The sequence below is a fragment of the Bubalus kerabau genome, chromosome X (genome assembly GCF_029407905.1).
Source record: "Bubalus kerabau isolate K-KA32 ecotype Philippines breed swamp buffalo chromosome X, PCC_UOA_SB_1v2, whole genome shotgun sequence".
Lineage (NCBI taxonomy): Eukaryota > Metazoa > Chordata > Mammalia > Artiodactyla > Bovidae > Bubalus > Bubalus kerabau.
The window spans coordinates 163805574-163830732 of NC_073647.1; the positions used below are offsets into that span (position 1 = coordinate 163805574).

At 46.9% G+C, this 25159-nt stretch overlaps 1 protein-coding gene and 1 long non-coding RNA gene across 2 annotated transcripts in view; one reads left to right on the forward strand and one right to left on the reverse strand.

The window, feature by feature from the left end:
- The window catches only part of PRKX (protein kinase cAMP-dependent X-linked catalytic subunit), a 105539-nt gene extending 83687 nt beyond the window's left edge, over nucleotides 1-21852 (forward strand). Inside the window, exon 10 of the transcript XR_008708610.1 lies at nucleotides 21585-21852. The gene's annotated coding sequence lies outside the window, so the exon portion shown is untranslated. The remainder of the gene's footprint in view (nucleotides 1-21584) is intronic.
- Nucleotides 944-19887, reverse strand: LOC129639804 (uncharacterized). The gene is made up of 3 exons (XR_008708613.1): nucleotides 19689-19887; nucleotides 3210-3693; nucleotides 944-3038 (listed from the first exon to the last, which is right to left on the reverse strand). It is a non-coding gene; the product is annotated as an uncharacterized LOC129639804 (long non-coding RNA).
- Nucleotides 21853-25159: the final 3307 nt, after the last annotated feature.

Genomic DNA, 25159 nt, shown 5'->3' on the forward strand with positions numbered 1-25159 from the left:
CATCAGATGTGTGTGTGTGTGTTTGTTTTTAATTTTAAGGTAATTCATTTATTTATCTGGCCGTGCTGGGTCCCAGTTATGGCTCGTGAGATCTTTAGGTCCAGCATGTCTTGTGTTGAATGCTCAGCCGTGTCCAACTCTTGGTGACCCCATGGACTGTAGCCCACTAGGCTCCTCTGTCCATGGGATTCTCCAGGCAAAAATACTGGAGTGGGTTGCCGTTTCCTTCTCCAGGGGATCTTCCCAACCCAGGGATCGATCTCACGTCTACTGCATTGGCAGGTAGGTTTATGAACTCATAGTTAACGCATGTGCGTGTGGGATCTAGTTCCCTGACTAGGGATGGAACCCAGGTCCCCTGCATTGGGAGCGTGGAGTCTTAGGCACTGGCCCACCACGTGTGTACTTGAATCTAGCTCAGAGTCCCAAGGACGGGGGAGCCTCGTGGGCTTCTGTCTATGGGGTCGCACTGAGTTGTACACGACTGAAGCGACTTAGCAGCAGCAGAGTCCCTTAGAGTGCAAGGAGATCAAACTAGTCAATCCTAAAGGAGATCAACCCTAACTACTCACTGGAAGGACTGATGCTGAAGCTGAAACTCTAATACTTTGGCCACCTGATGCGAAGAACCGACTCACTGGAAAAGACCCTGATGATGGGGAAGACTGAAGGCAGGAGGAGAGCGGGCTGATAGAAGATGAGATGGTTCTGTAGCATCACCGACTCAATGGACATGAATCTGAACAAACTCCAGGAGATGGTGAAGGACAGAGGCTCCTGGCCTGCCGGACTCCATGGGGTCATGAACAGGTGGACACGGCTGAGCGACTGAACAACAAATCTGCTTCTTAACAGAAAAAGGAAAAGGTATTTTTTCAGTTCATAGAAGTACGGGAGCTCAATAAAAATACAAGAAACTGGCTTACGTTTCAAGTTGGGGTAAATGGTGAGTGATTTATTTTTAAACTTTTTACTTTGTATTGGAGTATAGCTGATTATCAATGTTGTGATGTTTTCAGGTAGACAGGAAGGGACTCAGCCATACCTACACATGTATCCCTTCTCCCCCAAAGTCCCCTCCCATCCAGGCTGCGACATGACGCTGAGCAGAGTTCCCTGTGCTGTCCAGCAGGTCCTTGCTGGTTCTCCATGTTAAACACAGCAGTGTGTCCATGTCCTTCCCAAACCCCCTAACTATCTCTTCCCCCATCCTTCCCCCTGGGAACCATAAGGTTATTACAGAGTATTGAGCAGAGTTCCCTGTGCTGGTCAGCAGGTCCTTGCTGGTTCTCCATGTTAAACACAGCAGTGTGTCCATGTCCTTCCCAAACCCCGTAACTATCTCTTCCCCCATCCTTCCCCCTGGGAACGATAAGGTTATCACAGAGTATTGAGCAGAGTCCCCTGTGCTGGTCAGCAGGTCCTTGCTGGTTCTCCATGTTAAACACAGCAGTGTGTCCATGTCCATCTCAAACTCCGTATCTCTTTGAATGAATTTTTAAATCCTAAGTTTGTCCCCGATTCACATACGTGCTTAAAAAAAAAATCGTTCACTGTTTTATCTCCTCTTCAAATTTAACTGGTGGTCACCACCGCTGATAAGTGCCGCTGTGTCCTACATGCAGTATCGGGGACGGACTCGCCCCCGTGGACGGGAAACCAGCCGCCGTCGGTAAAGGGCGCTGCTGCTGCTGATCGTCTGTGACAAGATGCATAATCATGTCTCCGTCCCCAGATGCTTTTACTCGGAAGGAAGTCTCAGTAGGATTGCCTTAAACCTTCACAAGTGAGAGAACAAGGCTCCCATTCATTGCGAGAGAGGGGACTGGCAGGGAAAGAAAGAGTCCTTTAAAATAGAAATGACATCGTCGGTCCACCCAAGATACCCTCGCGGTTCTTGGCTGACAATCTCCTTCTCTTCTGTCAGTTGGCGTTTACCCCGGTCGGCAACACTCTGAATGCTGGAGAGCAAAAAAATAAAATAAAATTCGCTGGGCTTCAGTTCCTGTTGGGGCCGGCTGTTCGCTGAGCCCGACACAGTCCTACCCAGGAGAAACCATAAGTGGTTTCAACATCATATACAGTGAATACCAGATGATCCATCTGGGCTATGGTACCAATTTTGTAACTGTTCCTATCCACGTAGACTCTCTCGTCTCATCCTGCCATCTCAGCGGCTTTCAAGTGTTACTTCATGTTGAAAAATAAACGCAACATTCTTCTTCCTGGTGTCCTGAAGACTCTCTTAATGATAAGTAAACAGTCGTGTCCTGGCCATCTAATATTTACACAGCTGGGAGTTGTTTCTGCAGGCAAAGGAAAACATTTTGAATGAACGCATGCGAAGGCTTTCCATCTTCTGAGATGTTCTATTTTCATGAAGCAGCGGCCTAGAAAGCAAAAGTCTATGTTGAGTCACACGGTTTTAGCATTTTGTCTCGAAACCCCCAGCACCTTGCACCGTCTCTGCAAACCCAGAAGCACACAGGTCATCTCTTGATACTTTGTGACCCCACAGAGTGCAGCAAGCCAGGCTGCCCTGTCCTTCACCGTCTCCCAGACTTTGCTCAGACTCCGTGTCCATCGAGTCGGTGATGCCATCCAACCATCTCATCCTCTGTCGTCCCCTCCTCTTCCTGCCTTCAGTCTCTCCCAGCATCAGGGTCTTTTCCAAAGAGTTGGCTCTTCGCCTCAGGTGGCCAAAGGATTGGAGCTTCAGCTTCAGCATCAGTCCTTCCAATGAATATTCAGGAGCGATTTCCTTTAGGATGGGGCTGCTTGGATCTCCTTGCAGTCCAAGGGACTCTCAAGAGTCTTCTCCAGCACCTCAGTCTGAAAAGCCATCAATTCTTTGGTGTTCAACCTTCTTAATGACCCAGCTGTTACGTTGTTGCAAACGTAGTAGAAATGCACCAGATACTGGTTGCTAAATTTTGTACGTTACCTGTTCTGGTTTGCTTTGCAGTCAGCATCACTGCAACGGAGAAAACTGTGTGTATCCACAGGACTCTGGAGACAATCAAGTTTTCATTGAGATTCTAGGAAACGGGGAAGAAGCCAAACAATAGTATGCACCTTCCTATTGTCTGTCTGCCCACCTTCCTGCTCTTAATAAAAGGAATGGAAAGGAGATAAATATTGGTGAGAGGTATTCAGGGTCTGGGGCTTCCCATGTGACACAGTGGTTAAAAAAAAAAAAATCCACTTACAAATGCAGGAGACGCAGGTTCTGTTGCTGGGTGGGGAAGATCCCCTGGAGGAGGAAATGGCAACCCACTGCAGTGTTCTTGCCTGGAGAATCCCATGGACAGAGGAGCCATGGGACACTATAGTCCATGCGGTCGCAAAGAGCTGGACATGACTGAGCAATTAACACACACATACTCATACACAGTTCATGGTCTAGTTAACATGACGGTCTTGATTCACAAACATCCAGAATTTCGTGGGATGAACGTAAGGAAGCGGACGGTGAACGTGCCAAGGGGGCAGTTAGTGCCACCGCTGAGAGAACTTCCGTTCATGGGTCGAAGGATTCAGAATTTTGCATCCGGAGCCAGGCTCTGTATTCACGGAAACTCCTTACAGATGACCATCGCCCGTGATGCTTTTCTGTAGACAGGCACGCGCTGAACTGCCTTCTTGGGGACCGCACTGGACTGTGTGACTCCCTTCTCTTGTCTTGGAGATCCCCTGCTGGGGAGACACAGGGATTTCATGCCTCAAACACCAAAAACATGGTTTAAATGAACAGACAGCAAGCTTGGGCCTGCAGTAATGGGATCCGTCTGCCTTTCGGTTAATTTCCTTACATTCCTGCTATTTCCGAACCAGAGGACACCGGGTTTTCTAGGATTTATGATGTCCCCGTACTTTATTTGCTGTCGTGGTCCTGAGTCCCACAACAGGCTCTAAAATATGACACAGATGAACTTACTGACGAAACAGAAACAGCCTCACAGACATAGGAACCAGACTTTGGGTTACCGAAGGGGAATGGGGAGAAGAATAAATTAGGAATTTGGGGTTAACATAAACACACCACTATATATAAAATTTGTATAAAATCAACGAGATAGCGAAGGACAGGGAAGCCTGGTGTGCTGCAGTGTGTGTGGTCTCGAAGAGTCGGACACGACTTAGCAGCTGAACAACAGGAGCATATATGAAATGGGCTTTCCTGGTGGTTCAGTGGGAAAAGAGTCCACTTGCCAATTCAGGAGACGTGGGTTCTGTCCGTGAGTTGGGAAGGTCCCCTGGAAAAGGAAATGGCAACCCACTCCAGTATTCTTCCTGGAGAATTCCATGGACAGAGGAGCCTGGCGAGGCTATAGTCCATGGGGTCGCAAAGAGTCAGCTATGACTTAGCAGCTAAAAAAGAATAAACAACAAATGTATAAAATAAGCCACAAGGATATACTGTATAGCCCAGGGGACTGCACTCAGTATCTGTTAAATCACCTAGAGTGGAAAACAATGTGAAAATACACGTATATATTTATATAACTTACTCACTTTGCTGTGTAGCTGAAATTAACACAGCATTTTAAATCGACTGTACTTTGGTAGAAAAATTTGTTTTGAAAAATTGAAGGAGCAAAATCTCTAACCTAGGAGTAGGCGAATATTTCCTTTTTTTTTTTTTTAATATATTTGCTTATTTCACTGAGCTGGGTCAGTTATAATGTGCAGGACCCTTTAACTGTAGCATTTGAGGTCTAGTTTGCTGACCAGGGATTGAATCCCTGGCCCCCTGCATTGCGAGCTTGGAGTCTTTCTGAACCACCAGGGAAGTCCCTTGGTGGGATTTTATAAACAAAATCATAAAAAAGAGGTTATGAGTAAAGAAAAAAAATAGAGGCATTTCACTTAATCCACCTCAACATTCAGAAAACTAAGATCATGGTATCCGGTCCCATCACTTCATGGCAAATAGATGGGGAAACAGGGGAAACAGTGGCTGACTTTATATTTTGGGGCTCCAAAATCACTGCAGATGGTGACTGCAGCCATGAAATCAAAAGACGCTTGCTCCTTGGAAGAAAAGGTATGACCAACCTAGACAGCATGTTAAAAAGAAGCTATGCTTTTGAACTGTGGTGCTGGAGAAGACTCTTGAGAGTCCCTTGGACTGCAAGGAGATCCAACCAGTCCACCCTAAAGGAGATCAGTCCTGAATCTTCACTGGAACTGATGCTGAGGCTGAAACTCCAATACTCTGGCCACCTGATGTGAAGAACTGACTCATTGGGAAGGACCCTGATGCTGGGAAAGATTGAGGGCAGGAGGAGAAGGGGACGACAGAGGATGAGATGGTTGGATGGCATCACTGACGTGATGGACTGAGTTTGAGCAAGCTCCGGGAGTTGGTGATGGACAGGGAGGCCTGGCGTGCTGCAGTCCATGGGGTCGCAGAGAGATGGACACGGCTGAGTGACTGAACTGAACTGAACTGAATTAAAATGAAGGCTTTCTGTGAAGCGCATCATAAGCAAAGTTTAGTGGCTGGTTGAGAGGGTGGTTGGTACCTGTTATTTGTGATATCCAAATATATAAAAGGAGGATTCCCTTCAGGTCTGGTGGTTTGGACACTGTGCTTCCCCTGCAGGGGATGTGGGTTCAATCCCTGGTCAGGAAACTAAGATCCCAAAGGCTGCATGGCACCACCATAAAAAATAAATAAATGAGCTCAAAAAATAAAAACAAAAAAAGAGATTCTTATCTAGAAGACACGTGAGACTCCTGCAAATTAATGGGGAAAGAACACTGGAAGCTCTATTAGAAAACAAAGAAACAGGTGAAGTATAGGAATTGTTGTTGTTTAGTCGCTTGGTCGTGTCCAACTCTGTGACCCCACGGAGTGCAGCACGCCAGGCTTCCTGGTCCTTCACCATCTCCTGGAGTTTGTTCAAACTCATGTCCATCGAGTCAGTGATGCCATCCAACCATCTCATCCTCTGTTGTCCTCTTCTCCTACTGCCTTCGATCTCTGCCACCATCAGGGTGTTTTTTAGTCAGTCAGCTCTTCGCATGAGGTGGCCAAAGGATTGAAGCTTCAGCCTTAGCATCAGTCCTTCCAATGAACATTCAGGACTGATGTCCTTTAGGATGGACTGGTTGGATCTCCTTGCAGTCCAAGGGATTCTCAAGAGTCTTCTCCAACACCACAGTTCAGAAGCATCAATTCTTTGGCGCTCAGCTTCCCAGGTGGCTCAGATGGTAAAGTGTCTCCCCTCAATGCGGGAGACCCACGTTCGATCCCTGGGTCGGGAAGATCCCCTGGAGAAGGAAATGGCAACCCGATCCAGTACTCTTGCCTGGAAAATTCTATGGACAGAGAAGCCTGGTAGGCTACAGTCCTTGGGGTCGCAAAGAGTCAGACACGACTGAGCAACTTCACTTTCACTTTCTTTATAGTCCAACTCTCAGATCCATACGTGACTCCTGGAAAAACCATAGCCTTGAGTAGACGAACCTTTGTCGGCCAAGTAATATCTGTGCTTTTTAATACACTGTCTAGGTTGGTCATAGCTTTTCTTCCAAGGAGCAAGTGTGTTTGAATTCCATGACTTCAGTCACCATCCACAGTGGTTTTGGAGCCCAAGAAAATAATGTCTGTCACTGTTTCCATTGCACAAAAGAATAAGCCCTATTCAATGATGAGTTAATGAGCAGAGAATTGGAGAGGAAAGCAACAGCGAGAGAGATTTTTGTTCGCCTTGATGTTGCAAGATGTGAACGATGGAAACACACCTGATGTTCTCAAGGGCCTGAGAAGGTGAGAACACCCCCACACTGAGACTGACAGTCAGCGCCGCAGCCGCTCTCCTGAAGAGCGTTCTGGCCAGACTTTAGATTTTTCCCCGAGTGGACTGTCTCATGACTCAGCCGTACCCCGTGTAGGTGTAAAGCACAGAGGAATTCTTAACAGAGGTGTGTTCGGGAATGTTTAACAGACACATCTCAGGTCTGTCCATGGCTTAGGGAATTCCAGGCTGCCTGAGGGCGGTCCTCACCCCATGACCCTCGCAGAGCGTGTTAGACGGATGCTACAGATGGATGTTGAGCCCCGCAGATGGAGGCTCGGCGCTGTGATGAGGTCCTAAAAGCATTTTGCTGAGTGAGAGACATTTAGCAAACACTGAGATTTACAGCACCATCCTATTTATATAAATGAGAAGCACATCCTCGCAGAGCAGTGTGATGGGGTTGACAAGCCACAGGCATCGTGGAAGACATGTGTCAAGCAGGCTGCAAGGCGGGGGGAGGGAAATGTAGGCTGTGCGGGCTGACGGCAGGAATCAGGTGAAGGTTGAAGACAAGTCAACAAGGGAATGATCTTGCCACGGGTGGTGGCCGTTTTAAAAATCTACTTTTTTTTACTTGAATCGTAATTAATTGCCTTACAAAACCGTGTTGGTTCCTGCCATCCATCCACATGAATCAGCCACAGATATCCACATGTCCTTTCCCTCTTGAACCCCCCTTCCACCTCCCACCCCATCCCACCCCTCTAGGTTGTCACAGAGCCCTGATTTGAGTCCCCAGAATCATACAGGAATTTCCCACTGGCTGGCTGTTTTACAGATGCTGTGTGTCCTTCTTTCCCTGCTAGTCTCTATTCATCCCACCCTCTCCTTCCCCCAGCACGTCCATAAGTCTGTTCTCTCTGTCTGCATCTGCATCGCTGCCCTGCACATAGATTCATCAGTACCATCTTTCTCGATCCCATATATATGTGTTAATATACGGTAATTGTTTTTCTCTTTCTCGCTTACTTCACTTTTTTAGAATAAGCTCTGCATTCATCCCTCTCATTAGAGCTGACTCAAACGTGTCCCTTTTCATGGCTGAGTAATATTCCATTGTATATATGTACCACATCTTATTTACCCACTCATCTGTCCATGGACATCTAGGTTGCTTCCCTGTGGTAGCTATTGTAAATGGTGCTGCCGTGAACATTGCATTGTATGTGTCTTTTTTCAATCCAGTGTCTTTTTCATTGGATTATATATGTCTTTGTTAATGGTTTCCTCAGGGTATATGCCCAGTAGTGAGATTGCTGACTCATATGGTAGTTTTATTCCTAGCTTTTTGAGAAATCTCCATTCTGAGTGGTGGAAAATTTAAAGGATCATTCAACTATTGGCTTCCCTGGTGGGTCAGACGGTAAAGCGTCTGTCTACAATGCAGGAGACCAGGGTTCAATCCCTGGGTTGGGAAGATCCCCTGGAGAAGGAAATGGCAACCCACTCCGGTACTCTTGCCTGGAAAATCCCATGGACAGAGGAGCCTGGTGGGCTACAGTCCACGGGGTCGCAAAGAGTCAGACACGACTGAGCAACTTCACTTTCACTTTCAACTCTTGAGACTGTGGTCCAACTTTGTAATTTGTTGTGGTGCAACCACAAAAATATATGCATAACTGGCATTTAGACAGGTCAGCGCAGAATGGAGGCAGAAAAGGGTTAAGATAGCATGAGACATCTAGTTCAGGGTGTTTCTACCTTGGAACCTCTAATGTTTAGGGGCTGGATAATTCTTTAGGGGGAGGAAGGTCTGTCCTGTGTGTTGTGGAGTGTGGAGCAGCATCTCTGAGCTCCTCCCACGAGGTATCAGGGGAAACCCCTGCCCTAGTTCTGACAGTAAAAAATGTCTCCATGCCTTGTCATACATCCTCTGAGGGGCATGGCCATCTCCAGTTGAGAACCAGAGCTATAGACACATAGATAGATATAAAGATAGACAGATAGGAGAGGTAGACACACGGATAGATGATAGAGAGCTACATAGATAGATTGATATATTAGGTGGATGACATATAGATAGATAGGTAGTAGAGACAGGCAAATGGATAGGTGATAAATTACATAGATTGATAGTAGAAATAGGTAGGTGTTAGAGACGGATGGATGGATAGAGAGACATGCTAGACAGTGGTTGAATGGGTGGGTAGATAGACATGATAGACAGATGCTGGTTGAATGGGTGGATAGATAGACGTGATAGACAGATGCTGGTTGAATCGGTGGGTAGATAGACATGATAGATGATGGTTGAATGGGTGGGCAGATACACATGATAGACAGATGATGATTGAATGGCTGGATAGATAGACATGATAAACAGATGCTGGTTGAATCGGTGGGTAGATAGACATGATAGATGATGGTTGAATGTGTGGGCAGACAGACTTGATAGACAGACAGTGGTTGAATGGGTGGGTAGATAGACATGATAGATGATGGTTGAATGTGTGGGCAGATAGACATGATAGACAGACAATGGTTGAATGGGTGGGTAAAGAGACACGATAGATGCTGGTTGAATGGGTGGGTAGATAGACATTATAGACAGATGATGGTTGAATGGGTGGATAGATGTATGGATAGATAGTTGATGGGTGGCTGGATTGATAGATAGAAGTGGTAGATTGATAGGTGATAGTGCAGATAGATAGGTTGGTCGGTGATAGAGGGTAGAGACAGACCGATTGATAGATGGTATGTTGGTAGTAGAGATAGACGGTGGATAAATAGTTGAGATAGATGATGGATTGGCAGGTTGTACACACAGATAGATGGATAGGTTGATTGTGGACGTATAGATAGATTGATGTGAGATGATAGGTGACGATGGGTGAACGGATACGTAGATAGTCGGGATAACTGAATGTGTAGATAGATTATGGGTGGATGGATTCATAGAAATGGTAGGTCGATAGATGGTAGATAGAGATGGATTCATAGATGATAATGGAGGTAGACGTTAGATAGTAGACATGGGTGGATGGATAGATGATGGGTGGATGGATTGATGGAAATGATAGCATGATGATAGGTAGTACAGCTAAATAGCTTGATAGATGGTAGATTGATTGATAGTACAGACAGATGATGGATACGTGGTAGAGATTGGTAGATGATAGATAGTAGAGATCGATGATGCATGGATAGTAGACATGGGTGGATGGATGGTTAGATACATGATGGGTGGGTGGGTGGATAGAAATGATAGATTGATAGATGATAGTACAGCTAGGTATATTGATAGCTGATAGATTGATTGATGGTACAGATAGCTACATAGATAGATATTAGAGATAGATGATGGATAGATGGATGTATCTACCTGGATGGATGGATGGATGTATAGATGATGCAGTACAGATAGCTACATAGATAGATATTAGAGATAGATGATGGATAGATGGATGTATCTACATGGATGGATGGATGGATGTATAGATGATGCATGAATGGATACATAATAGAGACGGATGGATGGATAGATTAGATAGATAAAATCTTGGCTTCATGCTCAGTAAAGCTTTCTCAGCCTCAGTACTACTGACCTTTGGGGCTGGACAGCTCTCTGATGTGGGGCAGAATTGATGGATTACTTATTTTTCACTTTTTGAAATTCAGTGGACGTCTTTCTTCTGTGGGTTCATGTCTGCCAACTCAGGAACATCATTCGTCTGTGGGTTCATGTCTGCCAACTCAGGAAGGTTTTCTTAGATTATGCTTCCTGGACTGTCTTTTGGTTGAATAGGCTTGTCTTCTTGAGTGATTCCTCTTAAATGGAGAAGCTCAATCTCTTCTCTATATTCAAACAAAACAACAGCAAGTCTCTTGCCATTTTCACTGCATTAAACATTTCCTCTGGGTTCTGCACTTCCATCTGAGTTTGTCTTCTGCCTCTCAGAGGTGATTTTCTGTAGGATGTGATCTGAGATGTGTGCCACTCCGCGGTCATTCATTTTCGTGCGTCTGGGTTTTCATGTGGCAACCCACTGCGGTATTCTTGCCTAGAGAATCCTGTGGACAGGGGAGCCTGGTGGGCTGCCGTCTATGGGGTCGCGCAGAGTTGGACACAACTGAAGCAACTTAGCCTGCATACATGTGCTCCATCCCATTCTCAGAACATTTCTCATGCTTTTCCAGTAGATGGGTTCCAGAAGTAACCGATTCTTCTCACCTTCTGAAGTCCTTCAGCAACCCCTTCTCCTTTGGATGGGGAGTGTTTTTTTGTTTGTTTTTCTTCCTCTGTTTACAGAATTGGTTGCAAAGGGAGCTTTGTTAGGGCTATCTTCACCCAGAAAGTACATACCACTATTCTAGGGACTTCCTCGGTGGTCCAGCGGATAAGAATCCATCTGCCAGTGCATGGAACACGGGTTCGATCCCTGGTCGAGGAAGATTCCACATGCTGCAGAGCAGCTAAGCCCGTGTACCACAGCTGCTGAGCCCATGCCCTAGCGCCCACAAGCTGCAACTCCTGAGCCCGTGTCCAAAAACTACTGAAGCCCGTGTGCCTGGAGTCCGTGCTCCACAACCAGAGAAGCCATTGCAAAGGGAAACCTGAGCATCACAACTCAAGGGTAGCCCCCGCTTGCCACAACTAGAGAAAGCCTGCTCAAAGGAAAAAGACCCAGTGTAACAACAAGAGAAGATACCACTGTTGTAGCCTTCGGGTGTCTGTGTGTTCACCCCATGCTTGGTTCTTTTTTGCAGCCTCTCCAAACCACCTTCTGTACAGTTTTATCTGCCAAGTTCTGAACCCTGTAAATTCTTTGGCATTTTGGAGATAAGCCTGTTGCATTCTGCCCACTTTGATCCTTTGAGGATCTTTAGGCTTGTATACCCTAACTCGTGCTTATTAAAATTTTACCTAGAAGTCGATTGATACTTTCCTAGGAATGTCTCCCTATGAAAGTGAAAGTCGCTCAGTCGTGTCTGACTCTGCGACCCCATGGACTATACCGCCCGTGGAGTTCTCTAGGCCAGAATACTGGAATGGGTAGCTGTTCCCTTCTCCAGGTGATCTTCCCAGCCCAGGGATCGAACCCAGGTCTCCCACATTGCAGGCAGATTCTTCACCAGCTGAGCCACCAGGAAAGCGCTTGTCTCCCTATATATATTACAAATTGGGCTTCCCAAGTGGCTCTCTTGGTAAAGAATGCCCCTGCCAATGCAGAAGGTGAAAGACATGAGTGTTTGATCCCTGGGTCAGGAAGATCCTCTGGAGGAGGGCATGGCAACCCACTCCAGTATCCTTGCCTGGAGAATCTCATGGACAGAGGAGCCTGGAGAGCTACAGTCTATGGGGCTGCAGAGTCAGACACCCCTGAGCGACTAAGCGTGCACACGCACACACACACACACACACACACACATTGTAAATTATGTGAATTTCCATTCTTATCTTTATTCCACACTGTGCCCAAGATGAGGCAAGGCTTGATAACTATTTGTCCTTTGAACTTATCTACAAAACAGAAATAGAACCACAGATGTAGAAATCAAGCTTAAGGTTGCCAAAGAGGGGAAGCGGGGAGGGATAAATTGGGAGACTGGCGTTGACATACACACTATATATTAATTAATTAATAATATGTCAATAGATTGATAAAGTATTTGATAAAGACCTACTGTATAGCATGGGGATTCCCTCGTAACTCGGTCGGTTAAGAATCCGCCTGCAGTGAAGGAGACCTGGGTTCAATTCCTGGGTCGGGAAGATCCCCTGGAGGAGGAAATGACAACCCACTCCAGTGTTCTTGCCTGGAGAATCCCATGGGCAGAGGAGCCTGGCGGGGCTACAGTCCATGGGGTTGCAAAGAGTTGGACGCAACTGAGTGAGCACACACGTACAGACTACAGTATATAAAGCAGATAACTAATAAGGACCTACTACTGTAGAGCACAGAGAACTCTACTCAATACTCTGTAATGACGTATGTGGAAAAGAATCTAAAAGAGAATGTGCGTGTGTATATATATATTTGTTTTTAGTGAATTAGTGATATATATATCTATACATCTATATGTTATTAATTCACTTTGCTATATACCTGAAAGGAACTCAGTATTGGAAATCAACTATACTTTTAAATAAAACTTTTATTTTATAATACTAAGTCACTTCAGTCACTTCCGACTCTGTGCGACCCCATAGACGGCAGCCCACCAGGCTCCCCCGTCCCTGGGATTCTCCAGGCAAGAACACTGGAGTGGGTTGCCATTTCCTTCTCCAATGCAGGAAAGTGAAAAGTGAAAGTGAAGTCTCTCAGCTGTGTCCGACTCTTCGCCACCCCATGGACTGCAGCCTACCAGGCTCCTCCATCCATGGGATTTTCCAGGCAAGAGTACTGGAGTGGGTTGCCATTGCCTTCTCCGTTATTTTCTAATATGTGTATTTAAATATATAAAATAAAAATATATAATAAATAAAACTTTTTAAAAAGAGATAAAAATATTATTATTTCTCTCTTAATTCGGCTTCAAAAAGGCAGATTTCCTTGTAAGCAGCGGACCAAACAAACAGGAATATATCCCACCTCACCCTTGTATTTGACAAAATGCAGCATGTTTTTGATGAAATCCTTCTGTGTAGAAAGATGCTGATGGTAATAAAAAAGTGTCGGTTTTATTACTTTCTCTAATGAAGGAGATTACTTCAACAGTTTGCTAAAAAGAGGAAAACTAAAAATAGGGCTTTTTTTTTTTTTTTTGGAAAGAGTATCCTTTTCTCCAAATTGATCCCGTATAGATGTAATTTTTTGTGCGTGTCCAGCGGGGAGACCTTTGTGTGCTGGGACATGAAAGCTGCATGCTGGCCCCTAAACTTGAGGAAAAGAGCTGCAGGAATGGAGCCTGAGGGAGCATGATGACACCCCGAAAACGCGGGCGCTGCCTTTAACAGCAAACAGCTGTCTCCTCTGCAGACCGCCGAGCCAGTCACCAGTTAGCAAACGTTAGGTGTGGTCAGTCCTGAAAAAGGCATCGTGCTGACTTTGTTATAAACCACTCTGGGGAAAGGTCAGTGGCCATATGTAAGGAGAAGGACCCAGCATCTCACCCTGATTGCAAACAGCACGGATTTCCTTTTGTGCTGTTTGCAGTGACTTTATTTTCCTAACAACGGCATGAGTCCCGCCATCTGTGTTTCCCCATCAGCTGTAACATCCGGGCGTGAAACCCACAACTGTCTTCATCCGACGTCCTGTGAGGCTCCAGATTGCCCAGGAAACCACAAATGATCCTCCCCTCTGGAAGAATGTGGAACCCTGTCTGCAGAGCGAGAGAGCTGCCTTGGCCAGATAGCATCTCCTGAAATATTTCAGGAGGCTGATTGGACTAGGATTTGATCAACCCCATATCGATCATGGTAGAGACTGAAGAAACCATAGTCAGGTACAGATGTGAGAGCTGGAATGTAAAGAAGGCTGAGCACTGAAGAATTGATGCTTTGCAACCGTGGGGCTGGAGAAGACTCTTGCAAGTCCCTTGGGCTGTAAGGAGATCTAACCCGTCCATCCTCAAGGAAATCAGCCCTGGATGTTCATTGGAAGGGCGGATGCTGAAGCTGAAACTCCAGTCCTTTGGCCACCTGATGCGAAGAGCTGACGCATCTGAAAAGACCCTGCTGCTGGGAAAGATTGAGGGCAGGAGGAGAAGGGGACAACAGAGGATGAGATGGTTGGATGGCATCACCAACTCAATGGACATGAATTTGAGCAAACTCTGGAGATAGTGGAGAGCACAGGAGCCTGGTGAACTATAGTCCATGGGGTTGCAACAGAGTCGAACATAGAGACTAAACAGCAACAAATGGATAGAACGTGTGAATGAGTTTACAACCACCCTGTCTTTCTCACGTCTTTCAAGAAGGTAACATCTGGAGAAGACATTGGCACATTAACTCATCATTGACTAGTGGATTTTTGCAGAAACTGACGTCCGTGGCTGGCGATTTTTATTTTGGTCAGCCAAAAATGTCATTCTGTTACCTCACTAACACCTTCCTCTGTCTCATTTCTTTTTTAGATTCCGCGTATAAGCGATGTCATACGGCATTTCTCCTTCTCTGCCTGACTGACTTCACTCAGTGTGAAAATCTGCAGGTCTGTCCGTGTCTCTGCATATGGCATTACCTTGTCCTTTTTCATGGCTGAGTAACATTCCACTGTGTCTGTGTATTCTTCTTGATCCATTCGTCGTATGAACAGCATATGATTGCAGTACCCTGCACTCTGGGACACCTGAATTAGATGGTTTTGCTTCTCCGTAAACGTTATGTCATGCCTTGCTTCATTCACAGCATGAGTTTTTCTCATACTGCTGATTCTCTGGGTCTTGTCTACCAATGAAACCCAGCTTTCAACACTTGAGTGTGAACAGCCGTTCCTCCATGTACCCATCTTGGACAATTCCCATTTCCCACTGTGCATGGTTTTAATATATATACCCCACACCCAGCTATTACCTGCCAGCTTCTAGGACCTCGTTTGTCCAGTGGATTGTGAACCCTGCATATGTTCATGGGTAACAGGACAGCCCCAGAGTCCCACCAGTGGACACCATCCAGGTCAGAGCCCGTCTCTACGTTCTTCCAGACACATGGTACCCAGATGCAGCAGCTTGAGCTTCCATTTTTAAATCTCGCTTCCACGGCAGAAATGAACACTCAGATGGCTGCCACGGAGGGGGAGCCTGTCTGTCGCCAAGAACATGGGTTCAGCCACTTAGAGAGATGGCTTAAATCCATTAAACATAACGCACATCCGCATAAGCCATGAGCCCAGCACGGCGGCCGCTGTGGTCCTGTTGGTTCAACTCCCCTCTGCCACATGGAGGCTCTTTCAAGACAGCTCCTGTCTAACCTCCTGTAAAGAGATCCCTTCTCTGTATTAGACAAAGGGCTTCCCTTCCAGTGGCTTCATGGTAAAGAATCCCCCTGCCAGTGCAGGAGACGCATATTTGATCTGGGGTTGGGAAGATCCCCTGGAGGAGGGCATGGCAACCCACTCCAGTATTCTTGCCTGGACAGTCCCATGGACAGAAGAGCCTTGCGGGCTACAGTCCATGGGGTCGCAAAGAATCAGACAGAACCGAGCATGCACATAATTCACAAAACACTCAGCATTCCTTCTCGTTTCTTTTTCAAGAGCCCTCTGGTTTTTGTGTTAGACTTAATTGTGAGAGTTTCCTCCCTTACTGGTTGCGTCATGAATCTCAGGGTCAAGAAAAGGAAGACTAAAGTCTAGACTTGACTCTGCGTTCGTCGTCTGTACCTTGAGCAAAATCGAATCCTCCCCGGGGAGCCACGTTGCCTTCGTGCGGACGAGCATCATGAGTCCAATAGAGTTAGTGTGATAAGCACGTGCCGTCCACGTTTTAATGGAAAAAACTGTAAGAATCACCTGCTTTGGTTTTTCATGCCTCCTTTTTTTGGAGGACATTTGATCTAGAATGGAGCTTCAAAGAATTTTTAAAATTATTTGTATCGGAGTATAGTTGGACTTCCCAGGTGGCGCTGTGATTAAGAACCCACCTGCCAACGCAGGAGATGTAAAGAGACGTGGGTTTGATCCTTGGGTGGGGGAGCTCCCCTGAAGGAGGGCATGATCACCCACCTCAGTATTTTTGCCTGGGGAATCCTTTGGACAGAGGAGCCTGGGGGACTACAGTCCATGGGCTCGCAAAGAGGCAAACACGACTGAGCAGCTAACGTACTGTTTATAATTAATTCGAACATGGATGAGCAGTCGCCATTGGTCTTGAAGGGACGTCCTGATGGCCCTGGGAAACCTGTTGGCAGGTGGAAGCTGGTACGTTCATGGGAGGTCTTGTCTCTCCAAAGTGGCCACGTTGAACAGTCGAACCAAGGTCCGCTTGAATTTCTGGAGGGATTTCCTTTAGACTAGGGGACGCTGGACCGTGGGGAAGGAATGTATGTGTTTCAGATGAGATTTTGTTTATCACTTGACTTGGATAAAGTCATCAGATGACTCTGTGGCTTAATCGAACGTGCTTACCTAGCCAGTCCTCCCCTCCATGTATGCATGATTATGATTCCACCTTGTGTAGGGAGCAGAGACATGGCCACCTTGGTTTTTGTTTGGAAGTTGGGCATCTGAACCATAATGAAAGCTTTTGAGGTCTCTCTCTTTGCATAGTTGATATGTTTTCATTGATCTTCTCCATGAAAGATGAGAAGGTGTTGCTCTTTGGGTAGCTGATATTTTTTCATTGATCTTTTTTTTTTTACCCTTCCTTTTCTTAACGCTGAAATGCTTCTGTAATCTCAGGGAGAATCAGCCTGTTTCTGATTTGTATTAACTCACTGAATATTTTTTCTATGTACAAAAAAGTCTTCTGAGAGCATTTAATATACTATTTTGATCTTTCTTAGTTAAAAGCATGAAGCCATATTTTTCCCCCCCCAAGGGTACAAATCTGGAAGAAATTTAAATTATGATCAAAACAGCAAACTCATCAAGTTTGAATGGTTTGTAAACTTGGAGAAAAGAATTTCTCGAGTCCCTTTTATTTCAGGAGAATGTCAGATTTGGGTTCCTTGGCATCGCACGAAACGTACACACGTTTGTTTTTTTCAATCTACATATGATTCTGTTACACGAAGCATTGATTTTTTTTTATGAAATCCTGTGTAACCTCGTGAAAACATGTCAAAAATATGTAAATAACCTCGATGATTTTAAACATTTTTTCTCCTGGCATGAGGAGACACTTAAAAAGAGCTATAGGATCTCAGTCTGGTGGTGATGTTTCAGAAAAATTGAATCATGTTTCTTCCAGTGAGAAAGTAGAAATTGAACCAAGTGAGGAAAAGCAGAGATAGGAAAAGGAATTTCACATCCAGTTCTTTGCCCATATGTCAGTGGGAAAGGCACACAATTTTCCCCCCCTTCCACTTTTTTTGTTGTTCAGTGGCTCAGTCCTGTCCAAGTTTTTGCAATCCCATTGAGTGCGGCACACCAGCCTTCCTTATCCTTCACTATGTCCTGGAGCTTGCTCAAATTCATGTCCGCTGAGTCGGTGATGCCATCCAACCGTCTCATCCTCTGTCATCCCCTTCTTTTCCTGCCCTCAATCTTTCCCACCATCAGGGTCTTTTCTAATGAGTCAGTTCTTCGCATCAGGTGGCCAAAGGATTGGAGTTTCAGCTTCAGCATCAGTCCTTCCAATGAATATTCAATGTTGATTTCCTTTAGGATGGACTGGTTTGATCTCTTGCTGTCCAAGGGACTCTCAAGAGTCTTCTCCAGCCCCGCAGTTCAAAAGCATCAATTCTTCAGCGCTCAGCCTTCTTTATGGTCCACCTCTCCCATCCGTACATGACTAGTGGAAAAAAATAGCAGAAAATTCCCCCAAAACAGCCCAGTACTTGCACACGTATGCCAGGAAGCATTGCAACAAACTATCTTCACTTCCTTTGCCCTGAAATAGAACCAGATGCCGTGGATTCGCTGTGGTGGAAGGTCTGGTTGAAAAAACATTGTAGGACTTGTCTTCTATTGCATTTTATGCTCAAGGGGGCTTCCCTGGTGGCTCAGATGGTAAAGCATATGCCTGCAACGCGGGAGACCTGTGTTCGATCCCTGAATTGAAAAAATCCCTTGGAGAAGGGAATGGCAACCCTCTCTAGGATTCTTGCCTGGAGAATTCCATGGACAGAGGAACCTGGTGGGCTACAGTCCATGGGGTCGCAAAGAGTTGGACACGACCGAGCGACTTCACTTTCACTGTCTTTATGCTCAAGGGACTTTGAGGACTAGGCTGCCTTCAGCATCCTTCTCAGCTCTTCTCTGGACCTAGAAACACACTCCCTGCGTGCTGCGGAATGGCTCTCAGGGGTGCAGAGTCAGCGCCCTCGTCTAGGACTCCTTCAATAGCAGCTGTGAGGAGAACTGAGGAGTAACAGCATTTGCCTGGATGTTCGCAGAGCGGTCGTCACTGCCGGCGTTGGTCCCCAGCTGTGGGGACGCTGATGGAGGAAGACCTGTGAGCGTCTGGGAGCTCTCTGAGGGTTGGGAAGCAGCGGTTCGGGAAGGATGGACGTATAACCAGCAGAGAAGACGTGATGAACAGTGGAGCCAGATGTGTTGAAGGGCCAGGGAAGGTGGCCGGTTCTGCAAAACCAGGCTGGCCGGGGGGTGGGTGGGAGAATGGGGGCCTGGCACGGTGGGCAGAGGGAGCAGGGGATGCTGCCCTGGAGACGCCCCCACCCCTGCTGGTGCCTGGCAGCTCCGGGCACAAGAGGGAATCCAGAGGGAGCCAGATCCATCCCTGGCTGAGTCCTTCCAGAGCCGTTTTGACCATTACTGCGTTACTCACTGCCCCGTCCCCCCCACAAAGGTGTTGCATTTCAAGTACTTGTACATTTTACAAATTGTCTGTCTATCCATTCATCTATGTGTCTCACCTATCTGATACAAAAATCAGTCACTTCAGTTCAGTCACTCAGTCGTGTCCGACTCTTTGCGACCCCATGAATCGCAGCATGCCAGGCCTCCCTGTCCATCACCAACTCCTGGAGTTCACCCAGACTCACGTCCATCGAGTCGGTGATGCCATCTCATGCTCTGTCGTCCCCTTCTCCTCCTGCCCCCCACCCCTCCCAGCATCATAGACAAGGCTAAATAGAATAGATAAGTCGTGATATACAGTATGAAACAGATGAGTTAGGTTAGATAAACGGTAGAGACATAGTGACCTGGAGGAGGGCACGGCAACCCACTCTGGTATTCCTGCCCGGAGAATCCCCGGGACAGAGGAGCCTGGCGGGCTACAGACCACGGGGTTGCAAAGAGTCGGACACGACTGAAGCAACTTAACACACACACACACACACACACACAAACCTGAGTCTCTTACGTGATCTGAGTTGGCAGGCAGGTTCTTTAACATCGAGCCACCCGGGAAGCTGCATCCATTGCCAAATGTCCCCTGGAGGTTCCTTCATCTCCTTCAAGGACCGCTGGGTCAAGGCGAACACAGTGAAGTCCATTTAGAATATGATACATTTTGTCTCTTCCCTGTCACTCACTGCGACCAGAAAGGACGAAACAGAGCAGCACCTTCTTTCTCCTACTTCTTGCATACGAAATGTTCCTTTCCAACACTTCGGAAAGTCCCTGGCTCTCCAAGTGGGCTCACATTCAGCGGTGAAGTATTACGAAACACTTTTTCAGTTCCGAGAAATGTTTGTGGAACCAGGAATAATACTACTAATAATAAATCAACCCTGATTATTCACTGGGAGGACTGATGCTGAAGCTCCAATCCTTTGGCCACCTGATGTGAAGAACTGACTCACTGGAAAAGACCCTGATGCTGGGAAAGATTGAAGGCAGGAGGAGAAGGGGGCAACAGAGCATGAGATGGTTGGATGGCATCTGTGACTCGATGGACATGAGATTGAGGAAGCTCCGGGAGTCGGTGATGGACAGGGAGGCCTGGCGGGCTGCAGTCCATGGGGTCGCAGAGAGTCGGTCGCGACTTACAGACTGAACAACAGCAGCAACCAAGCAGAAGAATGTAGATACGGAAAACCCTGCCCCTCCTCTGTCCGTTGCCTTCAGGGGTCTTTGCACCTCTCAGGGTACTTCTACTCATTGTTAAAAAACTTCCGCACAAACTCCAGGCCTGATTCTGTGGTTTTTGATGGATTGTGTAGCTGCTGTGTGATCTTACAAAACTCTGCAAAGATAAGTACACCCAGCAGGTTTAAACATGGCCAAGTTGCACATTGAAAGAAAAAGAAAAAAAAAAATCATCATTGCCTAATCTCCCCGCAGAAAGAAAGAAATAGTTTACTCGAGAGTCATTTGAACTTCCAGCGTATCAGTCATCTGTATACAAAGAATCTGCTGACGGAGCCCGTTGTGGTTTTGTGCCTGATTAAAACAACTATATAAATTAACGAGAAACACAAGCAGAGTTCTCTCTTTATGCAGGAAACAACCCATTCGCAATTGAAAACTATTTGGTGTCAAAGGCCTGAAGGGTCTATTTTTTTTTTTTGCTCAAATCATGTCCACGAGAGGGCAGATGAGTCTTTGCCCGGGGCGGGGGGATTTGAGAGGTGTTTTTATGCGTTCAGCAGATGTCAGCCAATCGTCTTTAAGAGTCACTTCCTTATTAGGCCTTCGCTGGTGGTCCAGCAGCTAAGACCCTGCTCCCAATGCAGGGGGCTCGGTTTAATCCCTGGTTCAGCAAACTAGATCCTACATGCCACCGCTAAGATCGAAAATCCTGAATACCTCAGCTGAGTCCAAGCACAACCAAAGAAATAAATTTGTTGTTGCTGTTGAGTCGCTCAGCTTTGTGCAACTCTTTGCGACCCCGTGGACTGCAGCACGCCAGGCCTCCCTGTCCATCACCAGCTCCTGGAGCCTGCTCAAACTCCTGTCCATCGAGTCGGTGATGCCATCCAACCATCTCATCCTCCGTCATCCCCTTCTCCTCCTGCCTTCAATCTTTCCCAGCATCGGGCTTTTCCAATGAGTCGGCTCTTTGCATCAAGTGGCCAGAGTGTTGGAGCTTCAGCATCAGTCCTTCCAGTGAATATTCAGGACTGATTTCCTTTAGGGTGGACTCGTTTGGGAGACATAAATAGTTGTTGTTTCAGCCCCCCTCATCTGGAGTACTTTATTATGACAAGTCTGGCAACGTCTCCAAGCATGGTCTCTGTGGCCCCAGGAATTTGACCGCTTTATGGCTTCTTAGCTTATTTGGCGATAAAGTGATGCTTGGAATAATGTTTTTCAGAGACTTGGTGCTGTTGCGGAGGAAAGACCCGACCAGGTAGCCAGTCCCTTCCTTCCGGCTGAAATAAGGACCAGAAGTTTTGACGCTGCCTGGAAATCTTAATGTCTCACCTGCAACCCCGGCTCATTTTCTTTGCATTTGGGCATCAACTGAGAAGCCATGGCTGGCTTCTGATTTTTCCATTCTGCCTGTACTTCATGAGATGCTACGATGAACTGATGCAAGTATTTTTCTTGGTGCAAAAAAAAAATTTTTTTTTCTTTGAATATTTAATGCAGTTTCTAGTCTGGCTGAGGAAAGTGGAAAATTTTAGGCGGTGGTCCCAGCGTTTCAGACCATTTCCAAACTCTCGCTCTTGAATAAAAACGGTGTAGGTTCCCTATTTTATTTTTTTTTTCTGTGATTGTTCCCGACTAGCATTCCCTTTTCATCACATTCTCCGGGTCACGGATGGGGCTGGACTTTCTTTGCATGTCCGCTGCATTTTGCCACCTTCAAAACATGTTCTTTTTACGTGAAGTGACATTTTGAAACAGCCCTCCTCGGAATCAGCCTGTCCGTGTTTGCACACGTGCCCCGGGGGAGGGTCTAGGCGTTTGGCGGCAGCTGGTTCTTCTCTCACCTGGGATGCGCTTGTGTTGGCCGGGACTCACGGACCTCAGCAGGAGAGGAAAGCAGCGTTTTGCCAGTAGAATAAACGCCCACGTCTTTCCAGTTCACTCGTGCGTAGGATTGAAGGTGGGCGGCTTAAGACGCCTTGCCCGAGCTCATCAAGTACCAGACAGATGGACAGAGTCATCCAGAGCGTGTGAGAGCATTGCTACATTACTGCAAAAATAATAAAAAAGAAAACCCACAAAAACGGGATACTCTCGACTCAGCACGCATGTGCTCAATTTGTGTTTCGTTGGCATCTGTCTTCCATAATTTTCCTTCTAAGAATATCAATTGCAATAAACGCGCGTTACTTTATCGGGCGCTCAGACCTGAACGCCACGTCCACCGGAGATTGAGACGGTCCGATGGAAATCGCACTGACGTTTATTGGACATACAGACGGTCTGGTGGAAATCGCACTGATGTTTATTGGACATACAGACGGTCCGATGGAAACTGCACTGGTAATTTAAACGCAGGCGAATGAAAGCTGTAAGACTAAGAAAAGCACAGAGAGAAGTCTCTTTCCCCTGAAGTCTCTGGGGTGGTCCACAGGGACCTGGTGTGCCCCACTGTCTTTGCCATATTGCAGACCTGTTCTCGTAAGGATGTCCGCACTTACTGCTTGTGGAAAGTTGGCCTCGTTAGCTGATATCGGTGCTTCTGTCCCCTTAGGCATCAGCGGGAGATGGTACAAGCCCGTCCCAGGATGTCGGTACCAGCCCATCCCAGGATGTAGGTGACTTCACGGCATACCCAGTCTCTTAGAGGTTAGTGATGCGTCTTTATGTAGTAGGAAGAGCCAGTGGCTGCTGTCTGTCTGTCTCGTCTGTCTCTCTCTCAGCATCTTAGAATCTGCCATCTTGTTCACCTAAGAAGGTGTGATTTGGTCAAAATTCACAGTGGAGAAAAGTCTTGCCGTTTTTGCAAACTTTACTGAAGTATACAGTTGATGTACAATGTTGTGTTCATTTCAGGTGTACAGCAACCTGATTTACTTATACATTTCAGCAGGTAAAGGACCTGCCTGGAATGCAGGAGACCCGGGAGACCCAGGTTCGATCCCGGGGTCGGGACGATCCCTGGAGGAGGAAATGGCAACCCGCTCCAGTATTCTGGCCTGGAGAATCCCATGGACAAGACGCCCCTGGAGGGCTACAGTCCACAGGGTGGCAAAGAGTCAGACTCGACTGAGAGACTGAACAGGAACAGTCAACCTAACACTTGGCTTACGTCCAAGCTTTCTCAACTCCTTCTACTAAACCCAGCACCTGTTTATGTCAGAAACAAATCTTCCCCATTTTTGAGTTGGCTCTTTGAAGTGAAATGCGACGCATTTGTCCAGCGGATATTCTCCTGCGGGGTACATAATGATTTCTTTTTTTCTTTTTGAAATGTGTGCTCACCAGCTATGCTAAATCATGACTTCAGCCCATGACAGGGGGGAGCTCTTTACACACTCGGCATGTTGAAACATCGTCCACTCAATGTGTTTCCACACGTTCCAGTGTCAGGCAGAGGACAAAACCAATACCCTGAAATGTAACGGTGCTTTAAAAGGCATCAGCAAAGCCCTGTGCGTGCTGATTCCCTTCACTCGTGTCCGCCTCTGCGACCCCATGGACTGTAGCCCGCCAGGCTCCTCTGTCCGTGGGATTCTCCAGGAAAGAATACTGGAGTGGGTTGCCATGCCCTCCTCCAGGGGATCTTCCCAACCCAGCGATCAAACCCAAGTCTCTTACGTGTCCTGCATCGGGAGGCGGATTCTTTAAGCACTAGCCCCACCTGGGAAGCCCAAAACACTCATTAACAGTCACCAAGCGAAAGTGTGAAAGCGTTAGTCGCCAAGTCGTGTCCGACTCTTTGTGACCCCGTGGACTGTAGCCCGCCAGGCTCCTCTGTCCATTGGATTCTCCAGGCAGGAATACTGGAGGGGGTTGCCATTACCTTCTCCAGGGGATCTTCCTGACCCAGGGATCAAACCCAGGTCTGCCCGATTGGCAGGCACACTGTTTATCATCTGAGCCACCAGCAAAGACCCCCAACAGCCACCAAAACCACCGATATCTATTGGATATTGGCTGAAAACCTATTCTGCTCCTGTCATTTTGTTCAGAATCCTCGAGGGGTTGTGGTTGGCCGAATAACTGAATAAATCCTTCCCCGCCTCCCGTCCCCAAATGTTCACACGCGAATACTTGGAACTCGTGAATATGTTACCTTACGTGTCAAAAGGGGCATTGCAGATGTGACTCAGTTAAGGGTGTTGAGAGGGGGAGCTGCCAGTGGGCTTACTCAGCGGGCCCCCCTATGTCATGGCCAGGGTTCTTGTAGGAGGGTCGCAGGAGCGTCAAGTATCAGAAGGAGATGGGAGGACAGAAGTAACAGGGGTAGACATGGAGAGAGATCGAGGCTGAGACGCATTGAGAGACATAGATGGGAAGAATCTGTGCTCCTGCTTTTGAAGGTGGATGAAGAGGTCATGAGAGAATCCATGCACGCTGCTGCTGCTGCTGCTAAGTCGCTTCAGTCGTGTCCGACTCTGTGCGATGCATGGGGGCCCCCTAAAAGCTGGGAAACATGAGAGGACAAGATGGTTTGAAGGGAGGAAAGATAACGGGAGGAAAGAATCCAGTGTAACTCCTGGAGTCCATTTCACAGGCTCTTTCTTCAGGTAGTTTCAAACATTGTATGAAAGTGAAGATGCCCCGTCGTGTCCGACTCTTTGTGACCCCATGGACTGTTTCTCCATCAAAGGGATTTTCCAGGCAAGAGTACTGGAGTGGGTTGCTATTTCCCTTCTCCATGGAATCTTCCTCACCCAGGGGTTGAACCCAAGTCTCCCGCATTGCAGGCGGACGCTTTACCCTCTGAGCCACCAGGGCAGTGCCCAAAGATTGTATACATGTACGACATGA